At 53.2% G+C, this 22,929-nt stretch overlaps 1 pseudogene; it reads right to left on the bottom strand.

Moving 5' to 3' along the window:
• Positions 1 to 4,042: 4,042 nt before the first annotated feature.
• On the bottom strand, positions 4,043 to 13,658 carry LOC102500291 (60S ribosomal protein L29 pseudogene; annotated as a pseudogene).
• Positions 13,659 to 22,929: the final 9,271 nt, after the last annotated feature.

Genomic DNA, 22,929 nt, shown 5'->3' on the forward strand with positions numbered 1-22,929 from the left:
AAACAAGCCCAGGCTCCTGGCTGACCTGGAGAATAAGCTGAAGTTTCTCTCCCTGCACAGTGGACATTTGCTTCTTTTTAAAGAGATTTTTGTTTAGGGTGTGTGCACTTGCCAGAGAGACAGAAAGTGAGAAATCACCCCCCGGGGGGATGGCCACAGCACAATCCCGTCTCCTCCATTCTCCTCTTGGAATTTTGGGCACACACACATGCGCGCCTGGCATGCGTTTTAAGCTGCCAGATCCGGGACTTGAACCACAGTCAACCATGTAGGAATCCAATACCTTAACTACTTGGTCCCTCAAGCCCTAATTTTAAGACCCCTTCACATCTTTTTCTTTCCTTTTTTTTTTTTTCTAAGGTTTTTGCCATAGGGCACATACAATCACTGGACAGAGACAGAGGAACAAAGGGGGGATGGCCACACCACAATCTGTTCTCCTCTCAGGATTTTGGGCATGCACACACATGTACCCAGCGTGATTTAATTTTTTTCCCTTTTTTTAGAGAGAGATTTTTGCTATAGGGTGCATACACTCACCGGCAAGACAAAGAGAGAGATAGAGAGACAGAAACTGAGAAATCACCCCCCCCAGGGGGGTGGGGGGTGGCCACACTGCAATCCCTTCTCCTCCATTCTCCTCTTGGGATTTTGGGTATGCACACACGTGCGCCCAGCATGAGTTTTAAGCCACCGGGTCTAGGACTTGAACTGTAGTCGACTGTGTGGGAGCCCAGCGATGTAACCATTATGCCATTTGCTGGTCCCAATACCCAGCATGATTTTCAATGCCACCAGGTCTAGAACTAGAACTCAAACTGAGGTCAGCCACTTGGGAGTTCAGTACCCCAAATGCCACAACACCTGCGGGTCCCCCTTCACATCTTTTTAAAAGTTTGGTTCTTTTATTCGTGATAGAATGTGTGTGCCTGCATATGAGAGATAAAGAGACAGAGAGAAGTACTCTCAACAGGGTCTCATGCTGCAATCCCCTCCTCCAGCCTGCCAGGATCTTGGGCATGGGTGTGTAGCCGAGGTGTTCTAGGTCGACCCAGTGGGGTCCAGTGGGAACCCAGGGTTAGCCATGTGACTTCCAACGGCACAGTTCTGTGCATTACTGTGCCAGGGCGGCTGGGTGCCCTTCGCATCTTTGGAGTCTGAACCCTTTTAAAAATCTGATAGGCACTGCCACCTCCTCCAAGACGACGTATGTACCTGCAAACTGCTGTGTGCTCCTTTGCAGGACCCATGGACTCTTTTTATTTTTATTTTTTTTAAGAAAATTTTTGCTACAGGAGGTATGCACTCACAGGAGAGACAGAGAGAAACAGAAAGGAAGAAATCACCCCCGGGGGGGATGTCCACACTGCAATCTCTTCTCCTCTACTCTCCACTCAGGACTTTGGGCATGCACTCACAGGGGCCCAGTGTGAGTTTAAGCTACCAGGTCCGGGACTCGAACCGCAGTCAGCTCCCCCGGGGGGATGGCCACAGCACAATCCCGTCTCCTCCATTCTCCTCTTGGAATTTTGGGCACACACACATGCGCGCCTGGCATGCGTTTTAAGCTGCCAGATCCGGGACTTGAACCACAGTCAACCATGTAGGAATCCAATACCTTAACTACTTGGTCCCTCAAGCCCTAATTTTAAGACCCCTTCACATCTTTTTCTTTCCTTTTTTTTTTTTTCTAAGGTTTTTGCCATAGGGCACATACAATCACTGGACAGAGACAGAGGAACAAAGGGGGGATGGCCACACCACAATCTGTTCTCCTCTCAGGATTTTGGGCATGCACACACATGTACCCAGCGTGATTTAATTTTTTTCCCTTTTTTTAGAGAGAGATTTTTGCTATAGGGTGCATACACTCACCGGCAAGACAAAGAGAGAGATAGAGAGACAGAAACTGAGAAATCACCCCCCCCAGGGGGGTGGGGGGTGGCCACACTGCAATCCCTTCTCCTCCATTCTCCTCTTGGGATTTTGGGTATGCACACACGTGCGCCCAGCATGAGTTTTAAGCCACCGGGTCTAGGACTTGAACTGTAGTCGACTGTGTGGGAGCCCAGCGATGTAACCATTATGCCATTTGCTGGTCCCAATACCCAGCATGATTTTCAATGCCACCAGGTCTAGAACTAGAACTCAAACTGAGGTCAGCCACTTGGGAGTTCAGTACCCCAAATGCCACAACACCTGCGGGTCCCCCTTCACATCTTTTTAAAAGTTTGGTTCTTTTATTCGTGATAGAATGTGTGTGCCTGCATATGAGAGATAAAGAGACAGAGAGAAGTACTCTCAACAGGGTCTCATGCTGCAATCCCCTCCTCCAGCCTGCCAGGATCTTGGGCATGGGTGTGTAGCCGAGGTGTTCTAGGTCGACCCAGTGGGGTCCAGTGGGAACCCAGGGTTAGCCATGTGACTTCCAACGGCACAGTTCTGTGCATTACTGTGCCAGGGCGGCTGGGTGCCCTTCGCATCTTTGGAGTCTGAACCCTTTTAAAAATCTGATAGGCACTGCCACCTCCTCCAAGACGACGTATGTACCTGCAAACTGCTGTGTGCTCCTTTGCAGGACCCATGGACTCTTTTTATTTATTTTTTTTTTTAAGAAAATTTTTGCTACAGGATGTATGCACTCACAGGAGAGACAGAGAGAGACAGAAAGGAAGAAATCCCCCCCGGGGGGGATGTCCACACTGCAATCTCTTCTCCTCTACTCTCCACTCAGGACTTTGGGCATGCACTCACAGGGGCCCAGTGTGAGTTTAAGCTACCAGGTCCGGGACTCGAACCGCAGTCAGCTATGTGGGAGTCCAGTGATGTAACCAGTCCACCATCTGCTGGTCCTTAAGAACTCTTTCTTATGTGTGTGACAGTCTCCAAAGCGCTCGGCCTTTAGTATTCATTATGTATCAGATGTATGTTATGGAGGGCTGGCTATGTCCTGGTGCACATGGTAGAGGAGGAACCAAAACAGACCCCAGTAAAAGAACATGGTGTCTAAAAGGGGAGCCAGACACAGAGGAACCATATACGGTTAAGAGAGTTTTATACTGTGACACAATCAGGGCCTCATGGCAACTTCACACATCGTAAACCGGGTGGGTGGGGTGGATGAGAAATGGCAGAAATAGGGGAGCATTTTAAATTGGGAGGTCAGAGAGGGCATCCCTGGGGAGGTGACATTGGACCAACGGTCTGAATACAGAAAGACAACAAAAAGATAGCTCCTGGGGCTGGCAGGTGGCGCGGTGGTTAAGGGCACTGGACTCCCACATGGCTAAACACGGTTCGAGTCCTGGACCTGGCGTCTTGCTTTCTCACTTTCTCTCTCTCTCACTCTGTCCCTCTCTGGTCAAATGTAAAATAAATAAATAAATAAATAAATAAATAAATAAATAAATAAATAAAAGTAAGTAGTTAAATATAGCTCCTAAACAGGGGAGGAAATGTAAAATGGATACTCCTTTCACATTTTCTTGTAGTTATACAAAGAAATCCCTGAAAATACAAGGGAACCCAATAAACATGGTTACTTATAAAAGCCAAGACTTCAGGACACATTTGACCTCGTTGTGACTTTTTAACGACACATATGTTACCTGTATTTGCTTCTTGTGACTGTCGTAACAAATTACCACAAGCTGGTGGCTTAAAACAACAGGAGTGGCTTCCCTCACATCTGGAGGCCAGAGTCAACAGTCCAGGTGTCAGCAGGCCTGCTCCCTCTGCAGGCCGCTTGTGCCTGTGTGTCCCTGGCCTCTTCTGCGCCCCCACTGCTGGCTCCAAGCATTCCTCGGCTCTCACATCTGCCTGCGTGGTCACATGGCCTCCTCTCCCCTGCGTCTGTCTCTTATAAGGACATTTGCCATGGAATCTAGGGCCCACCAGATCATCCAGGATGATCTCTCCCCAAGATCCTTAACAAATAATACGCCTGAAAAGATCCTTTTCCCAAACAAGGTCACATTCACAGCGACTAGGAGCCAGGCTGTGAGTGTATTTCTAGGACACCACCATCCGAGCCTCGCTTCACCTACTGGAAGCCATCAGAGGCCACTTCAAACATCTGCTCCCGAGTGGGGTGTAAATGGACTAGAGGGCGGCCGAGGAGAGGTAGGGGGCGGCTGGAGGGGGAGAGAGTTGAGTGCCCACAGCACCCAGATGCAGCAGACACGGGACAGGGGGACGTCAGGCGAGTTCACTCACCGGTCCCTGGGTCGGACATCAGCAAAGGGCAGTGTTTTGGTGCCTTCACTGGGTCTGGGAGATTGGAGGACAAAAAGGGTTTGAGGGGGAGTAAAGAGTGAAACATTGTAGCAAGCAGTTTTGTTTTGTTTTTAAGAATTATTTAATTTGAGGAAAAGCAGGTGGAGTGGTGGTTAAGGGTACTGGACTCCCACGTGGCGGACCGCGGTTTGAGTCCTGGACCTGGTGGCTTGCTTTCTCACTTTCTCTCTCTCTCTCACTCTGTCCCTCTCTGGTCAAATTAAGAAATATAAATAAATAAATAAAGTTAGATGGAATGATTCTTTAAAAAATAACAAAAAGAATTACTTGATTTTATTTATTATTATTATTTATTTATTTGAACAGAGACAGACAGACCAAAGGAAAGTGAAAGAGCAAGCTGCCAAGTCCTGGATTTGCACTGCAGTCAGCCCTGTGGGAGTCCAGCACCTTAACCCCCATGCCACCTGCCTGTCAAAACAGAAAGTGCCACATGGGTCATGGGATGTACACAGGGGAGGGAGGGAAGGGCAATGGAAGCTCCAGGTGGGCTGACCTGCCCTAGCTAAAGAAACCCCATCACCTGCCCTGCTTTGAAAGCTCCAGCCTTGCTGAGGCAAGTCAGCTACAACTGCCTCACAGAGGTGGCCGGGGCTCCTGTGCTGAGGTGCCTTTCTTCCAAAGTCTTGTCATCTCTAATGCAAACGCTGGGCTCCCTGCGATGCACCTTTCCACATAGTTCTGCCTCCAGCCCAAACAGGTACCGTCCTGCTTTCATTTGGGGACAGAAAGACTGTGTGGAGGCCAGCAGGTGGCATGACAGTTAAAGCACTAGACTCTCACATGGCCGACAGCAGTTTGAGTCCCGGACGCAGTGACTTGAAACTCACACAGGGCACATGTGCGTGCATGCCCGAGATCTGTGGCTATCCACCCTGACGAGCACACCTTCCCTCCCTCCGGCGAGGGCATGCACCCCATGGCAAAAACCTTAAAAAAATAATAATAAGACAGTGTGTGTGTGTTTGACCATAGCTAACCCTTGCTAAGCCTTATCGTATGCTAAGCTCAGAAAATGCTCTCTGTGAATTCTTTCAGCACATGTAGAAACAGGCTCTATCATGATCTTCTAGCTGAATAAAATGGAGCCCAGAGAGGTTAAGTACCTTGCCCACGGTCACCCAGGTAGTCATCCGTAGGCCTGGCATTTGTACCCTGGCAACCTTGGCTTCTGTGTTGGTCATCATTTCTCGGTTGTGGATCTGAAACCATACCCTGACAAAGCGTTAGTAGCGGTTGGTTCTGAGAGGAGCACGGGGAGGCGACACGCATTACTTGAAATCGTCTTCTAGGAACACGCTTCTCTAATGAATAAAGAGACATCAGTTTATCAGAAGAACGCTCTGGAAGAACATACACCAAGATGACTGCAGTGGTTGCACCTGGGGAGCGGGAACATGGGGGACCCGCCCCCTCCCCTGCAGACCTCGGTGTTGTTTGAACTTTATACAATGAGTATGGACTGCTTTTGTAAGCAGAAAAAGGTAATTAAGGCTTTTTTCTTTTTTTTAAGAGAACAATAAAGAGGAGAGTGACTCAGCAGCCCCTCTGGGATCCCAGAGCAGCTCCCAACGGAGGCCCCACCCGCCTTCACAAGCGCCTTTCCACATCTCCCCCACCCCCTCGAACACACCCTAACCAGAAAAACCAGAGACTGGGCCAGGACAGCGTCTGTTCCTCTGCACGTTCCTCCAGCCTCTGGACAAGGCCACTGCCAGTCCCACAGGGCAAAACTATCCCATTTCCCTCCATCAGTGGCTTTGTGGTTTGTGGGTGCTGTCCTGCGACACTGAGGGGGGTATTCGCATGCCCACTGCACCACGTGGAAGCTGAGGCTCAGCCAGGGAAGCTCCCTACCCAAAGTCACACACCAGGCCTGTGATGGTCCTGGGGCCTAAGTCCCCAGGCCGGGGTTCTGGAGTGCTGTGTCAGATCAAGCTCGTTTCAGGAACTTGACTTTTGCAGCCTAAAATCGGCCTGCTGAGTCTTGTTCAGCCACATGAAAGAGCAGGGGCGTGCCTGTTCTTTAGAGAACCCATCCCTGCAGCGCCTAAGACAGCTGGGGCCCAGCCCTGCACTGCCTTGGCCCTGAGGCTGAGGCTGAGCCTGAAGTAGGACAGGAACGAAGGGGCCTGTGGGCCCAGATGGAGGAGGAAGTGTGAAAGAGAGAGGCAGAGAGGGGGACAGACAAGCAGCAGCCAGCAGGCACGCCCTACAGCCTGGGGCAGCGGCTAGGACTGGGCTGGAAAAGCACGCCTGTCTCTGGGCCTGTTTTCCCACTGGAGAGCTGGGTGTTCAAGCAGTGCTGCCTTTTAGGGAGTCTGGGGACCAGGCGTGGATCCTCGGGATGCAGGCAGCAGGATGCCTAGACAGAAGGCAGGCTCCGGAGTGAATCAGTTTGGTCAAACCTGTTCAGTTCATTTTGGTGAACATTTGCTGGGAGGCCCCATGAAGCAGGCCAGACCAAGCACTGGGACGAGAGAGTGGATCCAGCTTCCACTCTCACAGTTCAGGGACTACTGGGGAGGCTGGCCCTACAGGACACCAGCCACTCCTGTAGGCCTCTGCTGTGGAGGAACAGTGGCCGGGATGGCATGGGGGCCTTGTAGAGTGGGGCCTTCAGTGCCAGGCTAAGACTTGTGGCCCTTCTCCTCTAGGCCTGAGAACCACAGATGGTCTTAGAGCATGGGGTGGCTGGTGAAGTCATCTCGTTCAGGAAAGGGATCCTGGTACTTGCGGCCCACATTGTCACTGAGGCAGGCACAACGGGGAAGAAACCACATTGGAGGGTAAAATTCACAGGCTGTCGGGCTAGGAGTAGGGACATCTTGGCTCCAGCAAGAGTTGAAGGCAGACTGGGTGAGGCCACACTGAGGATCAGGGAGGAGGTTCAGTACTAGAGGAAGCAGCAGTAGAGGAATCTATGTAGACTCAAGAAAGGCAAAGTGTGGGGCCAGCAGTTGGCGTAGGGGTTGCAGCATGTGTACTCCCACATGGTCCCAGACCCAGTGGCTTGAAAATCAAGGGGTATGTGCATTTGTGCCTAAGATCCCGGGAGGAGAATGGAGGAGAAGGGATTGTGGCATGGCCATCTGCCTGGGGGGTGGTTCCACACTTTCACTCTCACTGTCTTTGTTTCTCTCTGGTGAGCATATGCGCCCTAAGACAAAATAAATAAATAAATAAATAAATAAGGAGAAGGAGGAGGAGGAGAAGGAGGAGGGCAGAGTGGACGAGTCTATCGGGGAGTGGGCTCAGGCCCTGGTGATACCTCGAGTGCTTTTGCTTTCTTTCTTCTCATCTGTGTTTTCCTTTATCCACACTGGGTAGCTAGAAGAAAGGGACAAGCTATCCTCATTAGGGATCCCTGTGTGGGAATCAGGGGACCCTGTCTCGCTGAGGGCCGTGGGATCCCCAGGGAGCTCTCCTGTCACTGAAGAGCACCTAGGCTCCTGGACAAGTTCTGGGATTCAGTGAGCGACGCTTGGACTTGCTGGAGCCATGCCTTCGGGCAACTCCAGCCTCTGAACCCTGGTGTCCTCATCTGGCAAGGTGGGTAATGACCCCTAGCAGAGGCAGTAGTGGAGAGGAGGTGTCTGGGACACCCACTCACCCCCTCGGGCTCTTGGGCGTGCCTGTGTCCTGTCATCTTGTGCCCAGGCATGGGCCAGCTCAGCACAGTGTAGAAGAATGAGTCTGGGTGCTGGGGTTCCAGTCCCTGCCGTCTGCCTCCCAGCTGACCCTGTCGCCCCAATGTGGAGACAGCTAATTCCTCCTGGGACAGCCCAGTCAACTGGAAAAAGGCCAGGACTTACTCCCTATGAAGCCATGGCAGAGCAAGCCCCAGGGCTCAGCCATCTGGCTGCCAGTGCTGTCCGTGCAGCAGACTCATCGCCTTCCTCCCTGGAACACCAACACACGATGCTCACTGCTGACACACAGCTCTCAGTTTCCCCTGTGACTTCAGCCAGTCCGTGCACGCATTTTCCTGGGACAGTAAGCACCTAGGAGAGACCAATCTGCAATTCCTGGCCTTGGGGATCACCCACCTGGACCACCTGTGGCCCCGCTCAGGCATGAATCCTGAGGGCGGCCCTCTGCAGAGGTAGGCGGGCTTGGCTTCCCTCGGCCTCTGCAAGGGACAGACACTCACAAGAGGGCAGCAGAGAGCACATCCCAGTCTCCCGGCGGATCCCAGCGCACGCAGCCCGTGACCTTGTTTGTCCCTGGCCAAGGCCTGGGGATTTTCAGCTCCCCATTGTCAGAGAGAAAGTTTCCCAAGAGCCTCTGACGCATCAGCATTCTCTCCGTCCCATGTGGCTGACATCCCCCTCCTGAGAGGGTGGGTCCCTGGGCCCCTGGGCCCCAGCTGGCACTGCAGGGACCAGGACACCAGCCAAGACCAGCATGAGAAGGGGGATCGGGGACTGAGGAAGAAGGGCCAGAAGGGATGCCCAAGGGTCCCACCGCCTGGGTGTGGGCACACCTAGGAGCCTGGGTACCTGCAGGGCCACGGACCAGGTCCTGCCTCCATCCCAGTTTTGTATTTAAGGAATTATTTTATTTATTTACTTATTCATTTAGTTAGTTAGTTTAATTTGACCTGAGAGGGACAGAGTGAGTGAGACAGGGAAAGTGAGAAAGCAAACCACCAGGTCCTAGACTCAAACCACAGTCAGCCATGTGGGAGTCCAGTGCCCTTAGCCACCACACCACCTGCCGGCCCCTGTTATTTTGGTTTTTGAGAGAGGTTTTTGCTATAGAGGTTTTTGCGTTTGCTCACCAGAGAGAGAGAGAGAAATGAGAAATCACCCCCCCACACACACACACCCCAGGTGGAGGGCCACATTGCAATCCCTTCTCTTCCATTCTCCTCTCAGGACTTTGAGCACACGTGTACACACGCCCGGCATGATATTTCAGCCACGGGGTCCAGGCCTCAAACCACAGTCGACTTTGTGGTAGTCCAGTGACCTAACCATTGCGCCATCTGCTAGTCTCGTCATCCCAGTAGTTCTAATGCTCATGCTGGTGCTGCGGGGAGGACAGAATTGCACTCAGCTCTCAGCTCACACGCGCGAGTACTCTCATGCACCTCACACCAGTGCACAAACCACACCCTACTCACACACTCGGATTACACGCTCTCATATCTACACACACATCGATGCACTGACGCACACCACTCCCACACGGCCCCCCCGAGTGCTCATATACACACTCATATAGTCACATGCACACACATCAATATCCCCACGCACACTCACACACATGAGGGCCCCAGAGGAGAGCAGGTGGAGACAAGCGGGGTCCCCTCAGTCCTACTCCTGCCTCTGAGGTCCCAGAGATAATCTCAGCTCTCGGACATCGTGATGTGCTGCCCGCCCACCTTCCAGAAAGGATCTGAGATGGCTTAGAAGGTGAAATCCTGCAGGACCAGCAGTTGGCATAATGGCTATGTCGCTAGACTCCCATGTAGGCGACCACAGTTCGAGTCCCGGACTCAGTGGCTTAAACTCACTCAGGGCACATGTGCATGCATACCCAAGATCTCCCGAGAGGAGACGGAGAAGGGATTGTGGTGTGGCCATCCCCCACGGAGGGTGATGTTTTGCTTTCTGTCTGTCCTCTCTGTCTTTCTGGCGAGCACACGCACTCTATAGCCAAAACCTCTCAAAAAAAAAGAAAAGGTGAAATCCTGAGACCCCACGTGCCGGACTCCTACATGGCTGACCATAGTTTGGAGTTGTAGACCTTGTAGTTTGCTTTCTCACTTCTCTTTGTCTCTGTCTTTCTTTGGTCAGATTAAAAAATAATGGTAATAGAGACCAGCAGACTGAGTAATGGTTACATTGCTGGACTCCTACGTAGTTGACCACAGTTAGAGCACTGGACTCGGTGGCTTAAAATTCACGCTGGGCACATGTGTGTGTGTGTGTGTGTGTGTGTGTGCCCAAGATCCCAAGAGGAGAATGGAGACGGGATTGTGGCATGGCCATTAGCCCTGGGGGGGTTTTTCACTTCTGTCTCTCTGTCTCTCTCTCTCTGTCTCCAGTGAGCATAGACACCCTGGAGCAAAAATCTCTCTTAAAAATAAAAAGATAATAAAATTTTAAAAATAATTATTTTAAATTAAAAAAATACATAGGGTCATGAAAAAGAGGCAGAGTAAGAGAGAAGCGTTCACAGTGTAACCCTGGGTTCTCCAGGCTGGGCCTCTGAGCTCGGAAGGACTCAGAGGTCTGGGATTTCAGAGTGCCTGCTCCTGACGCTCCACTGCACCTGGCCCCACAGGCCTCTCTCTTTCTCTGCTCACCCCGAGGGACTGGGAGAGGGCTTCCTCCCCGCCAGCAGGTTCACCTCGGCCTGGGCCCAAGGTAGTGAAGAGCTGCCATGCAGACAGGGTTTCCCGCCCTCATCCTCGGAGTACTGAGCCGACCCATTGGCTTTGGCTTCTCTCCCTCAAGGTGAGCTCCCAGCCACCCAGGACCCAGGACCCCCCAGTGCTGAAGGAGAGTTCCTCCCCTCATTGTCCGAGGATCTCAGTCCGGATGATCCACTTACCTGGCTCTCAGTCCTAACACGTCTACCGCCGCCTCTCACCGAGGACCTCATTCAAATACGACACGCAGTGACACGAGGAAAGCAAGGAGAAGGATGTGTTCACACATACGCAACCTCTGTGAACATCTATGTAGCTGCTCAGACATGGCTGGATCTAGCAGCCCAAGTAATATCATTGGAAATGTGTCAGTCTCCATTCTCTGTACTGCTGTCCTCTGGGGTGGCCTCATGTCATTCTTAAGAGAGTGCTTTCTACAAGGGACGAAGATGGCCGCCAGCCACTCCAGATTTGCCTCTTATCTGCTTAGCACTCTCGGCAGAAAAAGCGCACCTCTCTCCACACCCCAGAAATTTCAGCAAAAGTTCGAGAGCTGTCTCTGTGACCTAGTCTAGCCTCTGATCCAACCTTGGATTCAATCACTGGGACTGATTAGCTGGGCCTGAGGATCGAATCCATACACCTGGTGGGGCTGGAGGGGTGGAGTTAGTTCCACCAAAACCACAAGGATGGAAAGCTGGGTGTGGAGGGATTCTCCTCAGAGGAAAAGGAGACCAAGTTCCCAAAGGAGGCGGAGCCATCATAAGGACAAGCGGGCAAACACTGCAGAGGGCCTGCATCACCCGGATGCTGGCAGACAAGGGAGCTCAGCGGAGCTCGGCTGCAGGGAAGCGTGTTCCTGATTCTGAGTTCCAGAGTGAATCCCTTCACAAAGCAGGTAAATCCTGACCCTGTGGACCGACAGCTCCACCTCCATTTTCCTGTGGATACGGAAACACCCTGCAAGCACACATGTCAGAGTGTTCCCACCTGGGGAGGTTTCACTGCCCCAAGGGGAGGCAATGTGCAGTTTGCTGAGCACCGTGCTACCAGAGAGAAGCTTCCAGATAGCGGATGGTGCTCAGTCAGCCCCTTTCCAATGTCTGGCACCTCTCTGCACCCTCCCTGCCTTCCCTGCACAGCCTCGCCTGCCCTGCTCCGCTCAGACACCTGCTCTGGGTCAAGAGCGAGCATTCCGGCGTTGGCTGCAGTGTTGGAGAGGGAATCACAAATTCATGGACTTTTAGACCTGAAAGGCGTCAGACATAGCATCTACGAGAGAGACTGCTGATCGTCCCTCAGCGTTCCCTCTCCTCTTCCCCAAAGGTGGAAGGGACCGGGACCACCCTGGACGACGACTACTTTTCCCATTCTCCTTTGCCACTAGGTGTGGTCATGTGACTAAGTTCTGGCCAATGAAATGAGAGCACGAACATCCCGTGGCAGTTTCTGAAAATCTTTCCATCTTTATCCCCCCATCCATCTGACTCAGTCCCCTCTTCCATCTTGCTCCCCGGAATGTGAATAAGGTGGCCACCACTTTGGACCACGAGACTGAGAGCCACGCCATAGGGAAAGCAGATGTGAATGAGGATGGACCCGTGAGGATCAGGCAGAGCGGAGATACCATGCCAGCCCTGGACCAGCCATCTTTAGACTTTTATGGGAGAGAGATGGAGGTGTCCATGTGTAAACCACTACCGTTTGGGGCTTCTGTTCCCCACAGCCAAATCTAATCCTAATTAATGACACGTTCTCTCTTCTAACCTCTCCATATTCTTCACCTCCCACCCCTCAAATACACATCATTGTAGAGTTCATGTGAATAGTACGACAGGGAGCTTACTACCTCTCGATGTCTTTTCACCTTTGGAATAGACATATCAGGAAAGCGCTAGAGGGGGACCAGCAGTTAGCGTAATGGCTATGTTGCTGGACTCCCAAGTAGTCCACTGTGGTTCAAGTCCTGGACCCGGTGGCTTAAACTCACACCAGGCACATGTGCGTGTGTGCCCAAGATCCCGAAAGGAGAATGGAGGAGAAGGGATTGCAGCGTGGCCATCCCTCCTGGGGGGGTGATTTCTCACTTTCTGTCTCTCTGTCTCTCTCTGTCTTTCTGGCGAGCACACGCGCCCGATAGCAAAAACCTCTCCACAAAAAAAAAAAAAAAGAAAGAAAGAAAGAAAGAAAGAAAGAAAGAAAGAAAGAAAAGAAAAGAAAAGAAAGAAAAGAAAAGCACTAGAGGGACCAGCAGAGCCCATAGCAGTTATGTTGCTGGACTCCCACATGGCAGTTCAAGTCCTGGACCCTGTGACATTCTCTCTGTCTCTGTCTCTGTCTCTCTCTAGTGAACACGCAGATGCTATAGCAAATTTTTGAATAACGATAATAACTTTTCCCCCCTGCCTCGGGTTTATTTGTACAAATAGCACAGGAGGAACTAGTCCCACACAGAGAGCAGTCCTGGCATCACCAGTCCTGTCCTCATACTGGCAGAGGCCTCTGCTGCGGAGCTTTCGTGGGGCCTGGACAGCTTTTGGAGCCTGAGCTGGAGCTGGAACTGAAGATGGAGCTGCAACTGAGGCCTGGGCCTTGGTTGAGGCCCTGGTCTGAGTCTTGGCCTTGTCCTTTGGCCAAGAGAGCCTGAGGCCTTTGGCGAGACGGGCACAAGCACAGTTCCGATCTTAGGGTGGGCTATGTGGGCAAGTCTACTGCTGCCCTTCGGGACACCCTTCTGAGCCTCTCCAGGCTTTCCAGGGGCCACGATGGCCTCCGCTCGCACACTCACGGCCTTGGCATTGCTGGCCTGCATCCTCTTCAGGCCCTTCCTGTTGTGCTTCTTCGCAAAGTGTATGTTCCTTGGGAACTTGAGGTCCACGCCCTTGAGAGAGTCATATCTTTGTGATCGGGGTTTCTGGATGTCATTTCTGCGCCATTTTGGGGACTGGTTGTGTGTGGCATGGCTCTTGGACTTGGCCATGTCTGCACAGAAACTTCTGGCCACCAAGGAGCCTGGGGCTGGAAGAGCTAAACAAACAAATTTTTAAAAGATATACTTGGGACCAGCAGTTGGCATAATGTCTATGTTGCTAGACTCCCATGGAGTCGACTGCAGTTCAAGTCCCAGACCCAGTGGCTTAAACTCACGCCAGGCACGTGTGCGTGCGTGCCCAAGATCCCAAGAGGAGAATGGAGAAGGGATTGTGGTGTGGCCATCTCCCCTCGGGGTGATATCTCGCTTTCTGTCTCTCTGTCTCTCTCTGTCTTTTGGCGAGTGCATGTGCCATATAACAAAAACCTCTCAAAAAAAAAAAACGAACTCACAAAAAGTAATAATAATGTTCATATACTAATAAACCCATTACAGAAAGGTAAAGGAATACATAAAATATAACATGAAAGTACAAATTAAAAATAGGAGCAAAAAAGAGTGCAGAGCAACAAGGAGGAGCTGGTTAGAAAATAAAACCCTGCTAACGGATCAGATCAGACGCCCCTGAGCACCCGAGGCCCTGGGCTGCCGCATGCTGAGCACGAGTCCTTCTGTGGCCCTGGTATAAGCGGCGGCACCGTGACCACACCTTCCCGAGCATCTCGTGAGTGAGATGTCGCCGTTCATTTTCAGATGAGGAAAACGAGACTCAGGGAGGCCAATGGCCCTTTCTAAGGTCCCATGGGCTCGAAATGTTGGGGTCAGGGCCTCAAGCCCCAAGCCAGCACTTCCTCCTGAGATGGCTGCTTAGCCTGGAAGGTTCCTCACAACTCCTTTCTTGGCCCCAATCGCCCCTCCTCCTCATCTCAGCCTTAGTGCCACCTCCGGGTGAGGCCATCCTTGACCCGCCATGTCCAGATCGATGCTCCCTCCCTCCGACTCCTCAAGGTTAGACCTCTCCTGTTCAGCATGTACTCGGGTTTACGACAGGTATCTGTCCAACCCCTGTGTCCCTGGCGAGGACGGGCACTGCGCCTGTCCTGTCTGTCGCATCTGCAGCACCTGGAACAGAGCCGGGCGCGTCCGCGTGCGGAGGCCTCCTGAGCAGACCCTGGCCACGCTCGTAGCTGCTGGATAACCAGACCCGCCTGGTCAGTTCGGCCGAGGCTCTGACTCCCAGACTAAAGGGGCCCTCAGAGCTCACCATACAAAGGGGAAACTGAGGCTAGAGTAGGTGAGAGACTTAAGTCCTCACAGTGTCTGGACACAGAGCTGGGGGGAAGGCCCAGGGTCCAGGCAAAAGCCTGGCACCAGAAGGCTCCCCAAACTGTGTCAGGAATAAGATATGGCAAGGAGGGACTGGAAACGTGCCTGGCAAGAGGGGTTGACCAGGACGATGTGGCCAGCCTGAAAGCAGGTGCAAAGGCCTGCTGGCCCACAGGGAAGGAATCCGGTGGGGCCTCGCTCAGTGTCCTCCCAGCACAGAGGAAGCTAACACATTCCGAGGCCGTGCAGGCACCCCGCCTCTGGCCGCCTTGCCATTATAAGAGCCTAAGGCCCCAGCCTGTGCCTCGCTGCACTAGGGACAGGGACAGGAGGGCCCACAGGGCACCACTCACCGAGGGCCACAGAGCAGTGTGTGGCCTGTAGCCTGGCTAGCGTGCCTCCTGTCCCAGTGCACAGAGAGAAGACATTATTACCTCTTCCCAAATCCTACTGTGGGCCGTGCAGAGTCCCAGGGAGAGCAGGGCCAGCTCCCAGCCAGGCTGGCTCCTCTGAAGATTAAAATTTGAGAACCCCCCCCCTTGGGGACCAGCACTTGGTGTAATGACTATGTTGCTGGACTCCCATGTAGTTGGCCACGGTTCAAGTCCTGGACCTGTGACTTGAACTCACACCAGGCATGTGTGCATGTGTGCCCAAGATCCTGAGAGGAGAATGGAAGAGAGGGGATTGGGGTGTGGCCATCCCCCCGGGGGGGGTGATTTCTCGCTTTCTGTCTGTCTCTCTGGTGAATGCATGCACCCTATAACAAACAACAACAACAACAGCAATGACAACAAAAAAACCAACTCTCCAAAAAAAAAGATAAATAATTTCAGTCCCCTCCATTGACCAGGAGGGTGGGAAGAAAGGTACTGGGGACCCCTGACACAGCAAAAAGGAATGACTAAGACTGAGCACCCAGCCCTGCCTCCCTGCTGTGCCACAGGGGAAGCCGAGGCCCAGAGGGCAAGGTTTGTCCCAGGACCCACAGCAAGTTACGACTAAGCTAAGCCTCCAGCCAAGGTTGTTGGGCAACGAATGGTTCCAGGTGGTAGACCTGCTGCCCCCACCCGCACCCCGTCCCGTTCTCCCTGCAGCTGTCTGGTTCTCGGCTTGCTCTGACTCCTCTGTCCAGAATTCCCTCCTTGAACTCTCTCACTCAGGCAAACTCCTACTTATACGTCAAAACCAGTTGAAGCTTCCCCACCACGCAGCCCAATTTAGCCCAGGTGGGGCGGGTCCTGCAGCACCAGCTGTCGTCAGACGCCAGCACCAGGATTGCAGCCGCAGCAGCTGGGAAACACAGCATGTCATCACCCAGGAGTGAGTCACAGGGAGTGGGAGGACAGGGAGGTTTGGGTGTCACCCCTGTGTGAAACGTCCCAGTGTCATGAAAAGCGCCTGTGATCTGAACTGCAGATCTAGCCCCAACCTGCCCATCTGCGAGGTGTGGGACTTCTCTGGCGCTGAGAGAGGGCCCGAGGCTCGGACTTCCTAGTCCGAGGGGGATTTCACTCTTGTGCCAGCTCCCTGGGTAGATAGCAGCTGTCTGGGGGAGCTGTGTTGAGGATTCTGAGGAAAGGACTCCCACGTGAGGTTGGCCATTTCTTTGCTAGCCCTGGGCTGTGACATCTGGAAGGGCCCCCTGCCCTGATGACTATAACCCTGTAATCTGCATCCCCAGGGCTCAGAGTCGGGGCCAGGCCCACTGTTCTGAGCCTCTGTGTCACCACACGAGAGGCCAGCCTCACCGAGAAGATAAAGGCCCTTCCAGGCAAGCCGGCCTCTGGCCCCAGCTGCAACCCTCACCCCCTGCTCCACCCCAGATAAGCCTTCTTTTCGGCTTGTTCCAGTCACCGGTTTTCCTCCCGAGCTGCTGCTGCTGCTGGCTTATCCTGGCCAGGCCAGCACAGAACAGAGCCGGCAACGCATTAACTTAAGCTGCTTCCTGCCTGCTGCCGCGAAGGGCTGGGATGGTTGAGCTGGAGAATGGGCGAGGAGGGCCGGAGGCTGAAGTTCAGCCTCTGAGCTGATAAGCGGCCACAGACCTTACCCGGGGAATTCCTGTCGCTGCTTCCTTCTTCCTCCAGAGCGCGGCTCACGTCCTCCTCCAGTGCATGGTGTCTGGCCTGGTGGTAGTGAGGGACTCAGAGGCCCTTTGTAGGTCAGTGTCGGGTGAAAGCCCTGCTTGCTGTGTTGTGTGACTTTGGGCTGGTCTGAGACTCCATTTTCTCTTCTTTAAAGTGGGAGAAATTGGGACCAGCAGATGGTGTAATGGTTACGTCACTTAGACTCCCACGTGGCCAACCATGGTTCAAGTCCTGGACCCAGCAACTTAAAACTCATGCTGGGTGCATGTGCATGAGTGCCCAAAATCCTGGGAGGAGAAGGGATTGCGATGTGGCTTCCCCCCAGGGAACGATTTCTTGCTTTCTGTCTTGTCTCTCTGGTGAGCGCACACACCCCATAGCCAAAATCTCTCTAAATAAATAAAGTGGGAGAAATGAACAGCACTGAATAATGAATTCTAATGAAGTGATGACTAAAGGATTTGAGGGGGAAAACGTCTCCTAAGAACTCCTGTCTGCCAGAACTTGTGAACGCTTCCTTCTTCGGAAATAGGGTCTGTGTAGACGTAATCAAGTTAGGATGAGGTCAGACCGCCTTATAGCGAGCCCAAACCCAATACAACTGGGGTCCTTATGAGAAGAGGGACACTTGGACACAGAAATAAAACACGGAGAGCCCATGTGAGGACGAAGGCAGAGGCTGGGGTGACGCTCACAAGCCCAGCAATGCTAGAAGCCACCAGAGACTGGAAGAGGCAGGGAAAGATTCTCCCTGAGAGCCTTGGGAGGGAACACGGCCCAGCCATGACGCGGCTTTGAACTTGCGGCTCTGAGTTGGGGGAGCTATGATCTGTTGTGAGCTGCCCTGTCGGTGGTGGTTGCAGCAGCCCCGGAAAAGCACACAGCAGTGTCTCCAAAGCACAGAGCCCGGCCGACCCCCGGCGGGCTCTCAGTAGAAGTAGTGGCCACTGCTGGTCCTGGTGTGTTGCTGCTCCATGCCTGGCCTTTCTCCTCCTTCCCTGCCTGGCCGCCCTCCTTCCCTGCCTCCTCCTGAGACCTGAAGGTCTCCCAGACTCAGAGCCCTGACACCTCCCGCCTCCTGGGCACTGGACCTCTGCCATGCTCGCTTGGCTGGTACGCACAGCTACGGAGTCAGATGGCAGGACTGGACGTGTAGGGGCGTCAGGGGTCTCAAAAAGGTCAGTGAGACCAGGCCCAGAGAAGACCAGTTCCCCCATGGTGTGAAAGGCAAAGGAGCGGCAGGGCCCTTAGCGACCATGGAACTGTAGAAGGAGCGCGCAGGGGGAGGTGCCAATCCGCTCTGTACCTCGGCACCTGGCCCAGGGCCTGACGTGTGAGATGGGCCCCGTGCCACCCTGTTCTAAGTGCTATGCATATCCCTCCAAAGCCCCACGAGGGGCCATCACAGCCCCCACTTTACAGCTGAGGAAACAGAAGCACAGACCGCTCACGTGACTGGTGAGTGGCAGAACCAGGATCAAACGCAGGTGGTCTGGTTCCCAAGCCCAGGTTCTTATTTATTCACTATAATATTTACCGAAGGACTAAAGGGCAAAATGAGAAAACAGCCATGAGAGGAATTCCCATTTTAAAAAAAATTTTCAAAATTTGTTTAATCGTATTTTATTATTATTATTATTATTATTATTATTAATTTTGCTATAGGGCAGGTGTGCTCACCAAAGAGAGACAGAAGAGAAAGTGATAAAGGTCCAGGACTCGAACCACAGTCAGCCATGCGGGAGTCCAGCACCCTAATCACCATGCTACCTGCCGGTCTCTCCCATGTTTTCTTAAGGTCACATTACCACCTCAGTCCACGACCTGTTACTAGACCTGGCGAACGAGGAGAGGTGTCATACTGTGCCCAGAGCGGCTGGCCCTCACCCAGGACATGGGCACGGCATGAGTTCTGACCGTCAGAAGGGTCAGCCCCACTTGGTGGTCTCTCGGGGGGCCCACGTGGCCCTGACATCACAGATGGAGGCTAAGTCCGAGGCTGAGCCAGTCTAGAGGATCTGCCCCTGCCCTAGGTCCAGGAAACCCCTGTGGCCACAGATGGATTCAGTGGTTAACAGGGACCCACTGAATTTCCTCTCAGCCTCTCACGTCCTTGCCCAAGGCGACTGTGGGGATCAGGCCATGTCAGTGTCAGTGGCTGGGGGTCATCGCCCAGGCCATGTCTGTCCCCATTCAGCTTGTCCATCGCCCTCTCTCCACCTGGGTCTTGCCAACGATCTTCCAGCGTCTGTTCCTGCTACTGTTACTCCTCGCCTTGAGCTCACGTTCCCCAAACAGGATCTTCTCGGTCCAGTGAATTTTCCCACCAGGCTGCCCCGGAGGCTTGTGAACCAGTCTGTGGCGTTGGTCCCCACCCCCGTCTGACTGACTGAAAGGGCAGCGTGGCACCACCCGGCTGCTTGGAGCCGCAGGCGCAGAGGCCAGCGTGGCTGGGCACGACCTGCAGCTGTCCTTGTGCCCTCTGTAAACATTAGCTCTGTCCTCTCTCTAGGTGTTCCTCTTGGCTTCACGAGGAGACTAGATCCAGGATGTCGACCAGGCCAAGCCACCACTCCTTCCCCATCCAGGGTGGCACTGTAGCCGGTCATAGCACTCTGCTCCCTTTGCTGGGCAGAGCAGACACGGGATGATTCCTGAGCTGCCCGGGGCGCTGGCGTGGTCTGCGATGAGTCAGCGCTCCCCACCTGAACAGAGCACGCAGCCAGGGAGGGCCTGTGACCGGGGGTCAGGGCACTGGCCTGGGAGAGATCCTAATTACTAACGGCCCTTAGGGTATTGGCTTCAGGCAGGCTCATGAGGGCCACCCCAGCCAAGGTCAGACTCAGGTTGAGGTACTGACTCCCCGGCTCTGGGTTTGAAGTTCATCATCAGATTTTCTTAGTGCTCTATCTCTTCCAGTCACCTCCCCCACATCACAGAGGTAACTGCTTCTCAGACACCCAGCTTAGACCTGCTCAGTGCTTTGGGAAGGTGAGGCAGGAGAAAGCTAGAAAATGGGAGCAGGTGGCCAGCAGGGGCGAAGCAGTTCCGTTGCTGGACTCCCACATGGCTGACTGCAGTCTGATTCCTGGAACTGGTGGCTTGAAACTCACGCAGGCACGTATGCGTGCACGCCAAGGATCCCAGGAGGAGAGTGGAGGAGAAAGGATTGCGATGTGGCCATCCCCTTGGGGGGTGATTTCTCACTTTCCCTCTCACCGTCTCTTTGTCTCTCTCTCCAGCACGCACACTTACTCTAAGACAAAAAAAAAAAAAAATTAAAAACTCTACAAAAAAGAGAAAGAGAAAGGAAAAAGCAATCAGGAAAGAAATTCCCCGTCCAAGGTAATGTAGGCTAGAGATTTCCAGTGGGGACTGCGTAGCTATTAAGCCATGTTTGATAGAGCCAATGAGATGAGAACACTCAGTGAGCCCAGCCAATGATCAACTGATGTGACCTAGAAAAGAAATTATAAACCTCACAGATATAATCGCTGGGGCCCTTGAGTCACTCTCTCGCCCCCACCCCTCAGGCCCACCCTCTCTCTCTGGCATGTACTTTCACTTTTACTTAATAAACCATCCTTTGCTTTTGCTGGGGGTGTGTTTCGTTCAGTTCTTTGACTGAAACACCAAGAACCTAGATATCACCGAAGCCATCCTGCAACAAAGGGACAAAGGCGTCAATCCTGGGGGTGCCGCCCCGAAGGCACAGGGACAGGTGGCCTGTCTCAGGAGGCATGCACTGTATCGAATGGGGACCACCGTGCTTCGAGAAACGCAGGCCTTCTCAGAGCCTTGGTGGTGTCACACAGCTTACAGATTGATGAGGGCTGACTTGGACATCTGGACTATTAACACACAGGAGTGAAGAAATTCCCCTCCCGTGGAAGGAAGTAGGCAGCAGAAATAAGGAAAGAGGGCTGGGAGTAAGGAAGCAGGGCTGTGGTTTAAAGGACAGAGGCCAGGGCCACGTCAGGACAAGGACAAGGACTCTCAGCACCTGCTGAATTTGTCTACCCTTAAACACAGCAGCCCTGACGCTGCCAGCCTGTTTAGTTTTTCAACAAAAGACAAAAAATCCAGATTTTTATGTACAAATCTTCTTTTTGAAATTTTGGCCACTGAGCTAGCTGGTGGCATGGTGGTTGAGGCAGCAGGTCTCGCATGGCTGACAGAGTCATTCCCAGACCCGGCAGCTCAAAAAACACACCAGGTGTAAGTGCATGCATGCCTGAAATCCTGAGAGGAGCATGGAGGAGACGGAACTGGGTGTGGTATCCCCCTTGGGGGATATTTTTTCACTTTCTCTCCCTCTCTCTGGTGAGTGCATGTGCCCTCTAGCAAATAAAAACAAAAAGGAATAGAAAAAGGGAGAAAGAGAGAGAAAGAGAGGAAGCAAGGAGGAAGGGAGAGAGAGAAGAAAAAGAAAGAAAAGAAAGAGAGAGAGAGAGAGAAAAGAAAAGAAAGAAGAAAGAAGAAAAAGAAGAAAGAAAGAAGGAAGAGAAAAAGGAAGAAAGAGAAAAAGGAAGGAAGAAAAAGAAGAAAGAAGAAAGAAGAGAAAAAGGAAGAAAGAGAAAAAGGAAGGAAGAAAAAGAAAAAGGAAGGAAGAAAGAGGAAAAGGAACGAAGAAAGAGGAAAAGGAAGAAAGAAAGACAAAGAAAGACTGACCAGTGCTGGGCTGGCTGCTGGGGCTCCGAGACCCAATGCACACCACCCGGGCCAGGCAGGACTTTCTGGAAAGGCCACACCTGAGGACAACAAGCACCTCAGGAGAGCCTGGTGGCAGGCACTGGACACAGGCCAGGTAAGGCCAGGGCGGAGCCAGCAGTCAGGGCCTGGTCTGGTGGGCCTCGTTCCTTGGGAGGTCTGAGAGCAGGACCTGGGTCTGGGGAAACCGGCGCACGGCTGAGCCCTGGCCTTTGGGGCCCTTGATCCAGTCTAGTCGACTTCCCCTCGTGCCACATCCCAGAGACTTTCCCTCCCGAGGGCGTCAAAGGGAAGTGGGGAGCGGGGTAGGCAGGGCAGGCTGGCAGGGACTGGAGTGTGGGGCCCAGAGGACATAAGGAGACTCTGCCCCTCGGTGGTAACTCTCTCCATGGCTCGGTCTGGCCTCGGCCCGACCTCCTTTCATCTTGCACTTCACGCGCTCTTCGAACATTACTTGAATGGGAGACACTGTGGGGACTGTGCCCAGGGGAGGGACCCCCAGCCCAGCCCAGTTCCATGTGGGGAACCTGCTCTTGAGCATAAATCCCATCTCTGTGGGTTTCAGGCTGTGCGACCTTGGGGAAGTCACTTGCCCCTCGTGGCTACCTCCCAGAGCTGTGAGGGTTCTCCTAATTAAGTGTGTGGAGGCCTCTGCCCCCTGAATTGCAGGCGTCATTCAACCAGCGCTTATTGTCATTCGAAGTGAGAAAAAGAATCCAGAACTGTGTCACTGGGCAGGAATAGTCTCTTATTTTACATGTGGGGAGGCTGAGGCCCAGGGAGGCACAGGGTCCCAAAGTGATTCCAGGATAATCAGGAGCAAGACCAGGTCTCCTGGCAAGTCCAGCCCCTCCCACCGCACCCCATATGGGGAACGAGCCAAAAGGCAGAAAAGATGTCCCCTGGAAACCCTGGATCTCTCTGGCACCCCAAAGAAGCCCCTGCACTACCTCCGACTGGCAGCTGAGCAGTGGTGAGAGAAGCGGGCGTCCCTCAGGCCTGGCACTGGGATGCAGTTCAAAGAGACAGGGGCCCTGCCCTCCCACAAATGAGGTGCTATTTCCAGAGATGGTCATTAGGGGCAGGGCTGGCGTCCAGGGTTGGGCAGTGCTCTCCCTGCTCTCCCTCCTCCCCGGAGCCTGCCTGGGCCTGAAGTAAGCCTTGTCGGCCTCGGTGGCATCCGCCTCCCTGGCAGCCATCTACCAGAGCGCAAACTGAGGCCGGGACTCCGACAGGGGAGTCCGAAGCCGCCA

This window comes from Tupaia chinensis, unplaced genomic scaffold, assembly GCF_000334495.1.
Source record: "Tupaia chinensis unplaced genomic scaffold, TupChi_1.0 Scaffold000303_1, whole genome shotgun sequence".
Lineage (NCBI taxonomy): Eukaryota > Metazoa > Chordata > Mammalia > Scandentia > Tupaiidae > Tupaia > Tupaia belangeri.